The sequence below is a fragment of the Fundulus heteroclitus genome, chromosome 13 (assembly GCF_011125445.2).
Source record: "Fundulus heteroclitus isolate FHET01 chromosome 13, MU-UCD_Fhet_4.1, whole genome shotgun sequence".
In the NCBI taxonomy this organism is placed as follows: domain Eukaryota; kingdom Metazoa; phylum Chordata; class Actinopteri; order Cyprinodontiformes; family Fundulidae; genus Fundulus; species Fundulus heteroclitus.
The window spans coordinates 38,843,618-38,860,588 of NC_046373.1; positions in this window are offsets into that span (position 1 = coordinate 38,843,618).

Here is a 16,971-nt window from a genome sequence, read left to right on the forward strand (position 1 = left end):
AAAATGTCCGTCCCTTCTTCTGCTGCAGAGCCAGAAACATCTGGGTCACTGTGTGCCGAACGCTTCCTGTACGCTCAGTCTTCTTCCTGCTGTCATGTCTCCTCTCAACAAATAAAAACATTCTTCTGTAATTAATCTTGGGTAGGAAAGAGACTCAGTAGAGGGGAAAAAGTGGAAAAAGACCAGTTTAAGGAACATCTGGAGAACTGGGAGCTCTGTGAGACTGAGGAGGCCGTTGGAGTCTTTTTCTCCTCCAGGCAGTCGGGTTGAGATGATCTGAGTTATCCTGCAGGAAGGAGGTCTACTGGTCAGAGTGGGTTGGAGATGGTCAGCACTGATGCTCAAATGCTCTGACCAACTTCCATGCATCTGTGGTCTGAACATCCTTGCAGCGTTGCTGGACGGTTGGTTCCTGTCGCCAGAGGAAGAGAGGTGGGGGACACCCTGGACGGGTCACCGCTCCTTCACAGGAGGACACAAACCGCCGTGCACACACACCCAGCACTCATGTTCTTGGTCTGAATGAGAACGCTGGAGAGAACCGACGCTCAGAGAGACGTGCAAACTCCCTGCAGAAGGACCCCAGGCACCAACAACCACGGTCCCGGTCCCTTAGATCTCCTCCCTGATGCTTTCTTTGAACTCCAGCAAATCGTTCGACGTGATTGGATGATTGAATATTTATGCTAATATGCAAACGAGCGTACCTAATAAAGTGGCCTGTGAGTGCGGAGCTGAGGCCTGGGGGCCTTCCTGCTTCAGGAGCCGAGCGGCGTTGATGTTCCCCAGGGAGCCGTCAGCAGAAGGTCCTTCTGCAGGTAACCCTGAATTAGGACAGCAGGATGTTTTGCTGCAGCAAAGCGGTTCTGGTGGAGCGTAACTACATGGGCCTGCAATATTTTAACTAAACAAATAAATCAGATTTTCTGCAGAAAGGGCCCGATGTGTAAATCATTGTAGACCCAAAACTTCAAAAAGCAATCAAAAAGGATTTAGTTCAGTCTTTTAAATCACTTCATGTATTTAGCCAGTTTTAATAAACCAAAGTCTGCATCTGAGTAAAAGTCATTGGACAGATGTGATCTTATTTATCCATGAATTTAAAGAGAATATAAAAAGTGTAATTATTAAAAAACAAATTTCATGTTGTACTCACCGTTTCAATTGTGAGATTATAATTGTCTGTAATAATTTGGCCTAAATAAGGCCGAACGCTTCCTGTACTCTCAGTCTTCTTCCTGCTCTCATGTCTCCTCTCAACAAATAAAAACATCTTGGGTAGAAAATAGACTCAACAGAGAGGAAAATGAATAGAGCCAAAGACAAGTATTACAGATGAGGGTCCAAGGGCCGTAAATGGTCCCTGGAGCAGCAGCTCTTTCCCGGCAGCCATTGCAGGTTCTCTTGTCTTTCCCATTTTGAAGGCTGGCCAGGAGGAACGAGCCTCCATCATCATCCTGGACTCCAGGAACCGAACAGGATGCCAGACGCTCAGATAAACCTGAGAGCAAAGTTTACATCTAAAATAAAACTTTTGGGTCTGTTTGTTTTAACGACGTTTCAGTGAATGTTTGTCTTTGAAATCAGGATTTTCATTTCCCCCCTTGAATAAATGAAGTTAAATTAAACCTTAGATTTTATTTTGTTTTTCACTGTCAGGTTTTACTGCTGCACTGAAAGCTGAATGTAATTTGGGGCTTTTTTATGCATCTTAACCAGCGCTGTCACTAACTGAGCTGCATTTAAAACCTTCATATGGGACTTTAAAGGAGTAATTCCTCCTCCTGCTCCCTGGAAACTGTGGAAGCTGGTAAATAAAAAGCCGGCCCGGCGTTCCCATCAGGCGGGATTTTCCCCCCAGATTGCGTCACTGGAAATGTTGACAGAACTCCGGGTTTCTCCTAACAGCCCCCCCCCCCCCCCCCCCCCCCCGACCTCCTTCATCCCAAATACAGATTTTTATTGGAAACTTGGCAGCAGTGACTAAATACAGCAACGTTTCCGCTGCTTTCCCTCTGGCTCGGCTGGTTTTAGGAGCAGAACGTTTTTTTTTTTTCAGGGAAATCCGTTTAGATCCAAACTGAACCTCTGGGGAAATATGAAACGTTTACCTCAGCTGCAGGCTTTCCAGGAACAGATGCATATGAAGCTGATTTTTTTCTCTGACCGACGCTCCGTGTTTTCCTGGATGCCCTGAAGAACATTTTGTTTCCCAGATTAAACATCAGTTGTTCTCACTGCCTCCTTCCTCCAGGCCGTCTCCTCGCTGGCCTCAGGTTGGACCTCGGCTCGGTTAGAAGAAACCTCAGCACACATTTTAATGCCTTGCTTTTCACGCTGACATCCTCCAGTTGTCTCTATAAAGTGAAAGTGCAACGCTTTGGTCTGAGTTCCTCGCCATTGTTGCTGCTCTGCCGTCTCTTTAAATCTAAAGGAGGTACTTCATACTCCAGCCTCTCCAGGTTAAGCCGGGTGTACGCAGTACGATGTTTTGCCCGTTTTGGCTCATAAACGCAGCGGCTGGAACATGGAGGAACGTGTAGACGGAGAACCAAAGCTTGGTTCTTTCCAGGTTCTCCACAGATCAGTCGCACCTCCAGTCCGACTTTAATCAGGTCCTTATTATCTCACCAGGGTTGAACTATGTTCCTGTTTGGGAAAAAGAACAAACTGCTGGATGGTCGGCCATTTTTCTGGTTGGTACTTTGACTTTTTGACGGATAATAATAATAATAAAAGGAATCAGAAAATCTTTATTTAATTATTAAACGAAGGCATAAAAGCGGGTTTCTGGTCCAGTTTATCGTTACAGCGTGGGGTGGGGGGGGGCACCCTAACACGACCCTCAGGCTTCAGGACGTCTGGATTTAGGAGGCGGGAACTGAAAGAGGCTCCGGGTTGATGGGATGACGGCGTCTGATGCAGGATGTAGAGGTTTAACCAATCAGAGGCTCGGTTGGGCTGCAGCGTTTCCTGTCTGGGGGCGTGGCCTCCTAAGCCGCCATCACCGTCCCGCTGAGAGCGCATTAACAGAAATAAACCGACACCCAGAGGTTAAGGGACAGAATGTTCCCGCCTGGCTATAAGGCCTAAAGCCGGGCGTACGCGATACGATGTTTCACTCTTTTAGGGTCGATTCTTCAGTCGTTCCAGAACTTTGTGGATCAGGCTGAGTTTCAGCATCATGGTGCGTGGTGCAGCATCCAGGGCGTAACGAGGGACCATCAGCCTCTCACCACCTCCTCCCCATCAGAGGAAAATCAAACATGTCTGACATCCTGTCGGCCCTCCTGAGGAGATGGAGAGCGCCTCCTGCTGGTGAAGCAGAGCTACGAGCCCATTTCCCCCAACCTCCACACTGAGCATGTGCAGACACGGGTCTTAGGCTGCTGGAGGACATCAGGGTCTATTTCTCTCACTCTGCTGAGTTCTCCTACTGCTCTCCAATCTGCATTGTTTGTTGTTATTTCAGCTTTTAACTTTTTGTTCTCTGTCTTTTTTCTCTTCATAGAAGGTACACCTGGTCTGGTGTTCTGTTAGCTGTGACATCATCAGGGGAGGCAGATCATCCACTATTACCATCTAACATAGAAAGTACTCCTGGGTCAATGTGAGCTTCTGAGCTTTCTGTGTCTCTGCTCTGTCTTCTCTAACATAGAAAGTACTCCTGGGTCAATGTGAGCTTCTGAGCTTTCTGTGTCTCTGCTCTGTCTTCTCTAAGCCCCAGTGGGTGGAGGCAGATGAGCGTTCACACTGAGCCTGGTTCTGGTTCTGCTGGAGGTTCTCCTCCCTGTTAAAGGGGAGTTTTCCTCTCCACTGTCGCTTCATGCATGCTCAGTATGAGGGATTGCTGCAAAGCCATCAACAATGCAGACGACTGTCCACTGTGGCTCTACGCTCTTTCAGGAGGAGTGAATGCTGCTTGGAGAGACTTGATGCAACCTGCTGGGTTTCCTTAGAGAGGAAACTTTCTCACCAACCTGGAGGATCTGATGGAAGCTGACTTTGGAAAGAATCTTGAGATGATAGGATGTTAACTGGTGCTATATAAGTAGAATAAAGTTTTATTGTATTGCATTGAAAGTCACATGGAAGATCTGCAGCTCATTTGTTGCTGAGAACGTTTTCTCTGTTGACTCGTGGTTTTAACGTGGTTTTGTGTTTAAGTTAGGAAAGCTCCCCTGACCCTGAATCACACATAGATGCAGACTGACTCAGACGTCTCTGAGCTCAGGTCGTACGTCTGTTGGCCTTAGAGGCCATAAATCGGTTTGTTTCCTTGCAGACAGTAAAATATCCAGAATATTTAATGTTTATATAAATGATTGTGAGCTATTTTCCCTCCTCCTTATCTGACCGTCTCCTTGTTATCCAGGAACGTTCAGTGGATCAGCCGTGTGTCTGGAGAACATCCCTCTGCGTCTTCGTGTGTTTAAACGTGAACGTGGCGGAAAGGTGGAGGAGGAGGAGGAGGAGGTGTGGCGGTGGGAGGCGTTTCCACGGCAACAGCCTCCGTTATGTAAGATGACACGGCGCGGCGTAAACAAAGCGCCGCATCCACCTCTCATCAGACGTCTGATTGGACCTGATACCCTGCAGCTGGATCCAGAGCTGCTGCTGTGACATCACCGCCTCTCGGGTTAAAAAATAAAACGTAAATCCAGACGCAGAGGGAGGAGAAAACAGTTTGGGAAAACTCTGCTGTGATGTCAGAATGATGCCAGCCCAGGTGCAGAGCGTGCTGCGCTGTTTTCAGGGCGTCTACCGGCGGGTTGAGCTCCCAAATCTGCTGCAGAAGAGAACAACAACGGGGAGGGATGGAAAAACACCGGCCTATAAATACTTCAGCAGCATCAATCTTTATCCAGACGCCCCGCTGTGCGCCAGCAGCAACGGGGCGCTCACACGTTCCCGTCTGAATGCTCTTTCTCTGCAAGTAGGATCTATTTTTGGTGTGAAGCAAACAAATCAGCAGTAAAGCCTCGTGGACATCGCTGACAGAGGGACACAGACCGAGGATTGTTCTGCTGCAGGTTCAGGAGGTCCGCTTTAATCCATTCACCAAACTGCAGGGCTGGAAACGGGGACGGCGTGCCATAGCAGCCGACAGCGGCGTCCGATTATCCGTTATCGCCCAGAAGTTCAGTGAAAATAAGGCCCGTGTCAAGAAAAGTGCAGCGCTGCTTCTGGAAGCATGAATAAAAATCAACCGTCACAACGTCAAATAGGCTCAATTAAATAACATTCTTAAAAAATCACAAAAAAATATAGTGTTTTTTTTCTTTTATGGGCTTAAGAATAAACTCTCCATACATTTTATTAAAGTTACCGTATATTTCGGACCATAAGGCGCATTAAATATTCTTCCCAAGTGTGTAATATCTCTCCTACAGAGTAGCTGGACTACACTGCCCTGTTTCTAACATAAGGCCTAAATAAACTTTATATTTAATTAACTTACTAGGTTTATTGTTGCTAGTGCGTACTACAGGCTGCCTTACATGAATGCACTTCTAGTTTAGACATTACAGTCAGGCAGTCTGGTAGACAGCTCAGGGGTCCTCAGGTAGTGACACAGTGTACCGTAATGCTCCTAATATCCATTGAGCGGAGCGGCTTCATTGCTAACCAAAGTCATATTTACACATTTTAACAGATTTTTAGCGCATTGTTCCACATAGAATCAGTCAGTAAACACAACGGTAATTATATATAAGGTGCACCATCAACTTTTCAGAAGACTTAAGGATTTTAAGTGCACCTTATAGTATGGAAACTACGGTAAACCAAGTCAGCAGATTTTCTGTAGAGAAGGACACGTAAATCCTCATACATCAAAAACTTAGAACTTTAAAGACAAGATCCAGTTTGCAAATTCTTTTTGACTCCAATGTTAACAAAACAAGTTCAATAAATGAACTGAAATAAAAGCAGTTTTGGATGCATCAAAGTCTGCTTTTGGTTAAAAGTCATTGGATAGATGGGGTCCTTTGTCATTGTAAATGTAAAAAGCCTGCTTATTAAAAGACTAGTGCTTTGTGTAAGTTTTCCATCACAAGCTGGGGGGCCTCATTTGTGCCGCCGTTGGCCCCAGGCCCCCCACGTTCGGTTGGACGCCCCTGCCATGACTGATGTGGTGAACAGGCGTCTGTCATCACTGCTGTCCACCATCCAGCTTCACTCATGCTCAAAACTCCCAATGGATATTTTTATTTTCCTGCCTGAAAACAAGAAATACGTAAATAAATAAAGTTAATTTCATAAAAAAAGCGAGAAACAGGAAGGGGAAGGTTGCTGAGGAATGAGGACGCTGAAACAGAGAACTTTATCAGCGAGGAGGAAGTTAGAAGAATTAGACGGATGTCAGCGTTGTTTGACAATTAACCAAAATACTTGACTTTATATTAACGAGCCGTGCAGCGACTGAGCAAGTCTATTTTTTCTGCACATGATTAGTTTTATTTGTGATGTGGATCTGCAGCAAAGCAGCTGTAAAAATGTGACTCTGAGCCCCTAAACTCTTCATGTCAGTTTTTATCAACCTGCACAATGAACTGAACTTTCCTGAATTTATATGTAAAACAAACTGAACTGGACTGAATCATATTGGCAGACAGATGAACATCAGTTTTCCTGTCTGATATTATTAAACTGACTACATGTAAATGCTTTTAAACGTCTTCAGAACCACTAAAACTTTTCCGTTAAACCGTTCCTGCAGACTAAAGTCCTTATGAGATCAATGAGAAAGTGCCGGATTGAGATCTACAGATGTTACCTGTGAATGTAATTATAATTAGGGATATATATAGATATCTATATATGTATATATATGTATATATACACATATATCTTAATTTGCTGAGCTGATATTAATAGCAGATCTTTATTTCCATCAGGTTTGCATTTCTTGTATATCTTTGATAATCTGACAGTAGAGAAGCAATATCAGAAAGTTATAATATTATCAATGTCAATATTAACAAAAAATATCAGTTGTCAGCCATGACAGTGATATTTTCACATCAGTGCATGTAGCGGCAACCTTGCAGCCACCGCTTCAGAGTAGGAGTATGGGTCAGATCCCAACGCGTATCTTAGAAAAATAGAGGCATTTATTTGTCTTTAACTTGCATACAAACAAAAGCGCTCCCGCATCACGCGGTTGAAAAACTGTTCCACTCTACCTGACCGGTAGGTGACGGCACCTATATTACGTCAATCGATCAGCTTGTCAACGTCACGCCCACCATACAGGAAGAGCAGCAAATAGGCACATCAGAATGAAAACATAAACATATTTCCAACTAAAGATTCAAAAATAAATCAGTAAAATTAGAATGCAAATATGTTCATAATAAATTCAGAAAAACAAAAGAGATGCAAAACGGCTCCAACAGTGCATTACTAACAGGTGTGTTATTTTAGCAGCAGCATGGATAGCTGTTGCTTTTATGTTTTTAAATAAAATAAACTATACCACGCTTTAAATTTGTGCGTAAAAGCTGTGAAACGGTGACGTTTCTGGTCCAGGTTAATGTACCAGGAGGATTTCATCACTGTGGCTAAACCCAGTCCCAGTCCTCCAGCTGGTTCCTGTGGAGGTTTATCCATTTTCAGATCAATTACTTCAACAGGTGAATGTTTTACGCAGATATCTGATCTCTGATGACGCGACTGGATCGAGCCCATCTGCTGCCCACATGGATTCTGGTTCATTTCTCACAAAATGTTCTGTGGATCCGTCCAAACTAGCCGTCTCCTCAGGAACAAAAATCATTTTAACTGCAAAAAGGGAACTAAAAGCAAGTAAAATCCTCCTGAAACAAATTAATTTGTCCTTGATTTGAACAAATAAATAATATTTTCTGCCAACGGAATAAGATTTTTACACTTAAAATAGGAACAACTCATCTCCATCATCTTATTTAAAGTCAGATTATCTTATTTTAGGGGTAAAAATACTCATTCCACTGGCAGATAATCTTATTTACCTGCTCAGACCAAGGACAAATACACTGATTTGAAGACAAATTTACTTATTTTAGTATCGTTTTTGCCAGTTTTATTTTTATCCATATCACAGATTCATTTCACAGATTCATTTCCATCTAGTTATTAACATATTAACTTAAGTCCTGGCGTCCATGCGTAACCCAAACCATTACCAGAACATCTCTAACCTTAACTGCAACCTAGACTTAAGCCACATCTATCTGTGAAAGGACCAGGCTTTGGTCCTCATGAGGTCCATTAATCTGCAGAAGGTTGGTAAAAAGCCCAGAAAAGGTCCTGAATATGTGTCATAAAGCAGTGCAGACACACCGGCTTACATTTCTCATCCTTGGCTGGAAAACTTTTGTCTCTGCTTGTATAAAGTCGGCCGTTGTCGATTGTCACACAAAGGGTTCTGGTTTTGTTGAACCAGAACCCTTTGCTCCACATCCCTGCCGCACCATTCAGATCACGGGGAGGATCAGCGCCTTCCTGTTGCTGCGCGGTGCAAAGTTTCACTATTCAAATTATTCAAATATACCATTTAAAGTCTGCAGTGACAGACGTGAGTCACAAAGCTGAACGGGGCCAGGAGTCCCACTCTGCTGCCTGCAGGAAGCCTGCCATGCGCATGTGGGCGGCTGTCACACCGTCACTTATTAATGGGGAGATTTTCCCTCGCTGCCACAAACTGACTTCAGGTGTTTCTCTGCAGACGCTTTCTGCGGCGGCTGCAGAGTCCGACTCGGCGTGAAAAACACCGTTCAGGGAGAAATTCAGGTCAGCTGCAGCGAGCAGGAGGATTCAGACGGAAACCTAAAGATGCTCTGTTTGCACGCCGCTGCTGCTCTGCTGAGTGAAATGCATTTTTATGAGAAGGTTTGTCACCAAGGAAGGACTTCTGCTGTCCAGAGACGAGCCACAGCTGGACCAGAACACATCAGCGGCGCACACAGACGCTTTCAGCTGCAGCTCAAACGTACCGGGGATCCTCAGGGCTGAGTGCGTGGCCCCTGCAGGAAAGCTTCAGCACAGTCCGACAACACACCTGCACACGCTCTGTTGGTGCAAGATAAACTCCTGCAGGAACCGTTTAAAGTGCAAGTTGGACCTCATCACATTGAATTTAGATTAAAAAAGAAAAACCCTGCAACACAAAGTGGTGTGTAAGTGTGAAGCAGAAGAAACTTGATTCGTGGCTGAATGTTCAGCCTCCTTCCACCCGCTGCCCTGTCCCCGGTGGAAACGAGCTTCCCCACAGCATCATGCTGCCACCGCCGGTGTGTTCAGAGCAGGGCTGCACGTTATTAGGAAAAGCTGCAAAATGCCGTGATATCGGTGAATGTTGTGATGAATACAGGAAAAACTGAAAGCGTTAATGTTTTTCTGCTTTAGGATCATTGCCAACATGGACCCCAGATAATGAGTCGTCTTTCCAGCTACTAAAAAACAAAAACATTCGTCATTTCCACCTCAAACAAGCTGTTAACGAAGCGGCTGCCTCCGTCTGACCTGTGATGTTTAAGCAATAATTTCACTAGTTTCTTATCAACCTAACCGCCTCGTTACCGTCTTTAACTTTTTCTGTTGCATTAAACAATAAACATTACCAAACATCAGGGACACTGAGCCTAAATACATACTTAAATAATTAGCTAACACTTATTGTCTCCTTATCTGTAATATTGCGATAACGATACATTTGTGAGATATTGTGCGTCAAAGTGATGCTCAGTATTCTCCATGGTGGCTAAATAGTCATATTTCTAATCAGAGCATCTTCAGAGAAACTACAAACTGGACTTGTCGGGGTTTTCTTCTCACACTGATTCTTATTTGTAAAAAATAATTTTGCATATATGCGCGACTGTGTTGCTCCGTTCTCTAAAATCACAATAAAACACGTAGAAGTTTCATGTGGAAATGCGACACAATGTGGAAAATACAAGCTGTGGGAAAAGGGTTATTAAAGTGCCGTAGAAAGAGGAAGAGATATTTAAAAAATAAAAACAGTTTGTCCCTCTGGAGTAATTATTACCACAGATTTTATCCAAATACGGTCAAATGTTATAGTTTAGAATATTTAAGCACCCCGAGGCCCATTTGTCAGATTAAAAGTACCTTTAGAGATGAATTACCTTTCAACAGGTATTAAACAAACTTCTCACTAATGCATGTTTTAAATTGTGTAAATTCAATTTTCAATTCAATTCACTTCAATTTTATTTATATAGCGCCAAATCATGAAACATGTCATCTCAAGGCACTTTACAAAATCAAGTTCAATCATATTATACAGATTGGGTCAGATTATACAGATTGGTCAAAAATGTCCTATATAAGGAAACCAGTTGATTGCATCAAAGTCCCGACAAGCAGCATTCACTCCTGGAGAACCGTAGAGCCACAGGAAGAGTCATCTGCATTGTACATGGCTTTGCTGCAATCCCTCATACTGAGCAAGCATGAAGCGACAGTGGGAAGAAAAACTCCCATTAACGGGAAGGAAAACCTCCGGCAGAACCGGGCTCAGTATGAACGGTCATCTGCCTCGACCGACTGGGGTTACAGAAGACAGAACAGAGACACAACAAGAGAGACAAAAAAGCACAGAAGCACACATTGATCTAGTAATCTGTTCTACATTAGATGGTAGTAGCGGGTGAGCCGTCTTCTCTGGATGATGTCACAGTTAACAGAACGCCAGACCAGGTGTACCTACTATGAAGATAAAAGAGAGAGAGCAGAAAGTTAAAAGCTGAAATGACGACAGTCATTTCAATGTAATACAATGCAAAACTGGAGAACAGTAGAAATCAGTAGAGTGAGAAAATTAGACCCTGATGTCCTCCAGCAGCCTAAGCCTATAGCAGCATAACTATAGAGGTAGCTCAGGGTAACATGAGCCACTCTAACTATAAGCTTTGTCAAAAAGGAAAGTTTTAAGCTTAGTCTTAAAAGTAGACGGGGTGTCTGCCTCACGGACCAAAACTGGGAGTTGGTTCCACAGGAGAGGAGCCTGATAGCTAAAGGATGTTGTTTTTATTTGTCTAATGTAATAATCTAATTTTAAACGTCCCATTTTAATTCGCTGCCAGGAGAAAATCATCCTAATTAACAGAAATAGAGGCTTGAAATTGTCAGTCTGGGCTCAACTGATCTATAACATGAGTTTCACTTAATGATGGAGTGAATAAACCTTTCCATAATATTCTGATTAACTGAATATGGCCGTAAAGTTATTAACTAGGGCTGAACGATTTTGGAAAATAATCTAATTGCGATTTTTTTTCTTAATATTGCGATTTAATGCAATTTTTTCCCCAGTTTAATTTATCATGTCTTTTTAAACATATACAAACAACAAATCATTTTGTTTCCTCGCTGTGCAGATTAGTTGCTAAAGACCCGCAGCATCTAAACTCAGAGCAGAAATGATTGCGTTCTGCCTACAATATATTTCAACCAAAATTACAATTTTGACTTTTCTCTGCATTAACCACAAGCAACAAAAATGGCCTCTAGATAAAGATGTTTGTAAACAAGGACTTTTTAAAACAAGAACTTTCAATGTTTCTATTAATCAGAATATTATTCAAGAGAACAGCTTTTAGTTAATTTGGACATCAATCCTTGTTGAACATAAAATGCAACCAACAAACAAGTCTATGTATTAAACTGATTGACCTGTACTTAATGCTATGTATGATTATACAAACTCTAAAACAAGTAATAAAATTAGATTATCTCACTGCTGCAACTGTCTTCCCTTCCATGTGGAGGCAAACCCACTTTAAATATTTTACCAACACCTAATGGACGCGTCTAATTCCCTGATTGTTACACAGCCAAAAATTGCAGACTCTGCAATTTGGAAATTGCGTTTTTTTAAGTCGCGATTATATTGAAAATGCGATTAGTTGTTCAGCCCTATTATTAACACAAGCAGGCGGCACCAGGGTGAAGGTTTTCAGTTGCAGAACCTCCCCAGAAACACCTGAATGACGCTTTTTCAGCGAGACGTTCTGCAGAATTCACTACTTCCAGTCAGAAAAGTTTTTAACCTGGACTCGCAGCGATTCTTTAAACGTACGACAGAAACTGTCTTATGGCTTTTGTTAGAAAGAAAGCGGGCTCCAAAGTGATTTTCTTGCTTTTTAAGCAGTTTGTGAAGTGTTAACCAGGCGTGGGAATGTGGGTTCGTTGTTTCAGGGGTTTATCTCACACCTATCAGAGGAAACTGAGCATGAAACCGTTTCCCACCATGCAGGCAGGTTTCTCATCGTATCAAAGCCTCAACGGATCATTATGATGAGGCTGCAGTGGAAAATGTGAGGCACGGCGGTGAGAGTGTGACAAAGGTCAAACTAAACACGACGCATCACTGAGAGGAGTTCAGCTGGAAATTAGATGTTATTGGAACGCAATTAACCCCTTTAACTGATGATGTTTAGTATTTAGCTGTGGATTTTGGTGTAAATTACTAAGAAATGCCCTCAAACGTCATTCCTGAATATGTAAATTTAAATATGTAATTATTTTCTGCCGCTTGCTGCAACTTTCTTTGTTTTTCAGAGTGAAAGTGAATCTTTGATCTCCTGATTTGAAGACTTTTACGTCTACAGTGGAAACGCTGCGTCACTCCATTTATCACACAGGGAGGTCCTGGCATGGTGACAATAACTAATGCTCTGCAGGGCGATGTGGCTTAAAAATAAAATATCTGATTTTATCATACTAAAGCCGATTAATTGATTTTTTTCCTCCATTTCGTTTCACAAAAAGAAATTAGAAATTGCGTTTATTTCGAGCATCTTGTCTGGGAGTTAAACTTGAATTCAAAGTGCAACTAAATCCAAGCTGGGAAACAAGATGGCCGCCCTGCCGCTGTAAACAATGAAAGCATAACTAAATGTAAATAAACTTAGAACAGGATTATGTAACTTCAAACTAACTTAAAAGGAAACATGCAAATAAGTAAATTAATGTGCTTCATATTACGGTTAAAAAAGGTTCCTCATTACAATATTTTGACTATATTTTCCCAAACATATATGCAGCATTGCTGCTATTCTCTTCATGGAAACCCAATAAGTGCATTTGTAAAATAAAATCCTGATTTACCAAAAATTTAATCTAAAAAAATTGTAAATTTGAATTAATCGATTAAATCGATTTATTGCCCAGGCCCAGTTCTACGTTTATTGAATTTAAATCTGTCGGTTACGGTGAGGCTTACCTGTCAAAAATAATCTGAGATCACCTGCAAACACTTTTCACTCACAAAAAATGAGACACGACTAAAACGTCCTGAAATCTCGGTCCTCTGGTCGGACATTCTGGCTGCACTGTGCAGCAGTGGGTAGCGCTGCTATCCTGCAGCAAGACGAGCTGTGGTTCAAATCCCCGCCTGTGGTCTTTCTGCAGGGAGGCTGCATGTTCTCCGCACGTTTAGGTGGTTCTCTCAGGGTACTCCGGCTTCCTCCAGAAACATGACGATGGATTCAACAGCGTGTCTTAAGAACCGCCGTAACGCTGACCTCTACAGCAATAACCCAAACGGTTTGCAAAGTTTAAAGATCAGGAAAATACACAAGCAAATAAAAACAAACTGTTATCCATGGTTGGAAAGTGTCGGGAAGAATGCAGAAAAGAAGGGATTTTTTTTATTTATTAGTGACGTCAAACGGCACATAGAGGGAGGAGGCAGGAAGCAGGAGGAAAGCTAGCAGGATGTCAGTCATTAGAGCAGCATAAACAGAACCATATTATCTGTATTAAGGCTTTAGCTGCAACAACACGTTCTTCTCTAGCCGCAGCCAGGCTTCATTACCACAAATATCCAGTAATAATGAACTTTCCCTGGAACTCTACACACTGCAGAAACTGAACAAGTCTTTAAATGTCCCAAAGCATCTAAAACACGTCTTAGTCCCGATCAACAGAGGAGAAGCAACGCCTGGAAGTGCTTGGAAAGCCATCATCACCAGATGGAGAGAACATGTGGAACGGTGGAGAACCTTCCTGGGAGAGGATGACCCTCCAGATTTACTCCAGGAGCTCACCATCGACTCATCCAGGAGGTCTCAGAAGAACCTAGAACCTAGAAGAACCTAAAGCCCTGCAGGCCAAGGCCAGAGGTAATAGACGGACAGACTGGGAGAAAATGGCCTCCATGGGAGGGTTCCAAGACCAGAACCACTGCTGACCCAAAAGAACACAGAGGTCCATCTCACATTTACCAAAACCATCTTCATGGGAAGAAATTATGTGGACTTATGAGACCCGTTACTTCTGGTGTAACTCCTTAAAGGGGACATATCACGCTTTTTAATGCCTTCTTTTCACATTGACATCCTCCAGTTGTGGTCTGAATAAAGTGGAACCTCAGCGCTTTGGTCTGAATTCCTCATTATCGTTGCCCAAACGCTGAGAACAACTCGTCTTGGTGCCGTCCCTTTAAATCTACAGGAGGATCTTCACAGCCCCGCCCCCCTCCAGGTCGACTCCACCCCGTTCGGCCATTTTTGTAGTCTGCTGGGGGACGGTGTGATAAACTGCGGGTTAATCCTCCCAAAAACCGAAAATTTTCACTTATCTACTTGCAGCTTCAGCTCGGACGACAAAACTGCAGTAAAATATAAAAAAGGTGGATTTGCAAAATTGGTAAAGTCAATGACTCTGTTTAGCAGCTCTGTAGCAAATACTGATAATAGAAAACTGAACGGCTTGAGAAATATGACCCAAACAGAATATACAGCTATCTACATTCAACTTTTCCTCATTCCTACAAAATCAAAGTACAAAACAAAATGTATTTAAGAGCTAAAATAAAGTGGATTTTCCATGATATTTCCCCTTTAAAACTCGGAAAGACTGAAAAATCGTGGCAGTTTTGAATTATTGAAAAAGATCATTAGAATCAAGCTTCACACCACTTACATTTTTCTACATGTTGTCCTTCCTAATATATTTTATATTTATATAGTTGATGAGCAACAGAGAACACCATGCGTGACTTTTTTCTTTATGCCATCCATGATGCAGCTCTGCTCCTCCTGTCTGGTGACGTCTCTACATCTGGTTGTGGATTTTGTATAATTCAAATGCAAGACATTATTGTAAGGGTTTCTGAAGTAGACGGGGTAGCTGTAGACGGGGTAGAGGTACGCATATTGCATCACTTCCTTCAGATTCTGAGGAAAAAGGTCAGTCCTTCTGATCAACACAATAATTCACACTGATAAATTAGATGGTCTGGAGCTGCTTTGCTGCCTCAGCACTAACTCTCAATAATAAACCATAAATATATCATAATTGCAATATCAGTGTGTGCAATATTTACATCGCCACGGATCGCTTGGAGTCCCGTAATTATTGATCAATATATTCCAGGTGTTATGAACCTGCATTTTTTTATGCTAATGTATAATTTAGCCAGTTAGCTGGAGTCTTATGGTAGCAGATAATCACATTGAACAAGAATGATGTCGCTCTAAAAGCTGAAGGTCACAAAGTGATGGAAGCACAGATGAGACAGAGTTAAGAAGAAAAAGGGAGTTTAAAGCAGCTAATATGCACCTGGACAGCTCATCCAGGTAGGAGGACGATGACCCAGAACTCACCAGCAGGTCGCCGCCGAATGGCTCAGAAAACAGAAAAAAAGGGGGTTTGGAACGGTCTAGTCAAAGTCTGCTCCACACGCTGTGGCTCGACCTGAGAAAAAACAATTATACTGAAAAAAAAGGCAAAATAAGTGGTTTGGTCAGATTTTTTCCCCCAAAATGAATGTAGCCATGATTTAAAAACTGACTTTTTTATTCACTCAGTTTAAATTTTTCTTATAACAAAATGTGTCTCATGATCTGAAACATTTCTGTAACAAAAAACGTTAAAAATCCTTCGGAGAGCGAATGGTTTACTGGCTCCTTGGCCGTGAGCGGGCCTTCAAACGCTCCCATAACAACTCCTAACACTTCCAGTACAGAGAATCTGTCAACGATCTGTTTTAACATACAGGATTGTTTTACTCGTTAGTCTGTATTTTATGCAAAATTTAAACAGGATTTCCTTAGAATGACAACAAGGGTTTAAAGGATCTTCTAAGTTCAGAGCTTGTATCCCTAAATAGCGACCACTGTAGTGGACAGCTACTAAAGAGTAAATATCTCTTTAATTCTATGGTTTCTATGGTGAAACTGCATGTCAGTGTCTAGAATGCTCTCTGCTGCCACACTCCATTGAGGTCAATTCAGTGGTCAGTCATTGAAACTGCAAGTAAATTTGCTCTGAATCCAAGATGGCCAACAAACAGCAAACTCTGTCGACCACTGCTGGCATTTCCTCTCAATCCTTCTATAGTAGAAGAGCCCAACAGGTAAAAGAGTATGATTTACAGTAACATCTAAGGAAGGATGTTATCAGTTTGAAATATAAAACATTTTCTCCAACATTTAGAAAATTACGATTAACCATGTGTCCACTGAAGTGGACGTCATGCATCTTCCATTACATTTTTTCAACAGAAGTCATATAATTGCTTTGCTGTCTTGTAATTGTTTTGCTTATAATTCAGTGTTTTAAACATAACACATATAAGCTATTCGTTTAAAATTTACATTTTAGTATACTTTGTTTATACTTTGTGTATATTTTGCGCAGATTAGCTGTAGTTTGTGTTAACTGTACCAATTATTTAAATTGTAGACTTCAAACACAGCGAAGAATAAGGCAACCTGCAGAATAGTCCAATAAATTCCATCTAAAAATTCTAAAAATGCAAACAGAGGCCATCATGATGCTGCATGCACATGCAAGACCAAATACATCTGCATGCAATGCTGTGTGCCACTGTGCCCTGGGTGCTTTGCTAACATTCATACAGCTTAGGTGTGATGACCATCAAAGTGTTAGGGAATGCAGAGACTAAAATGACAGTTCATGTTTTCTTGCAACATGCTAATAAAAGGACTTGGT